This window comes from Hippocampus comes, unplaced genomic scaffold, assembly GCF_001891065.2.
Source record: "Hippocampus comes isolate QL1 unplaced genomic scaffold, H_comes_QL1_v1.1 scaffold48, whole genome shotgun sequence".
NCBI classification, from domain to species: domain Eukaryota; kingdom Metazoa; phylum Chordata; class Actinopteri; order Syngnathiformes; family Syngnathidae; genus Hippocampus; species Hippocampus comes.
In genome coordinates this window covers 2,260,650-2,260,890 of record NW_017808403.1, presented here as the reverse complement: position 1 = coordinate 2,260,890, position 241 = coordinate 2,260,650, and the positions used below count along the sequence as shown (strand labels likewise).

Below are 241 nucleotides of genomic sequence, written 5' to 3'. Positions count from 1 at the left end.
AAACCCTGTGTGCCAAACCTGAGGCGCCCATCCCCCCACTGCCCCCCCCAAGACATGTATCCCGACTAGCAACACACACACGCAGAGCCACACACGTCCATCTTGAGGAAAAAAAAATAAAAACACTTTTTTTAACGAAAAGAAAACACGCTATGCAAGATTAACACGTTAGGCGCCACAGTGCTGAGGGACACACGAAGGGCCTTTTGTTCTGCAATATGACTGTGTGTACGTTTGTGTG

At 48.5% G+C, this 241-nt stretch overlaps 1 protein-coding gene across 1 annotated transcript in view; it reads right to left on the bottom strand.

Annotated features, from left to right (window-relative positions):
* mta2 (metastasis associated 1 family, member 2) overlaps positions 1-241 on the bottom strand; it is a 15,582-nt gene that overhangs the window by 8,292 nt on the left and 7,049 nt on the right. The gene's annotated exons all lie outside the window — the stretch shown is intronic.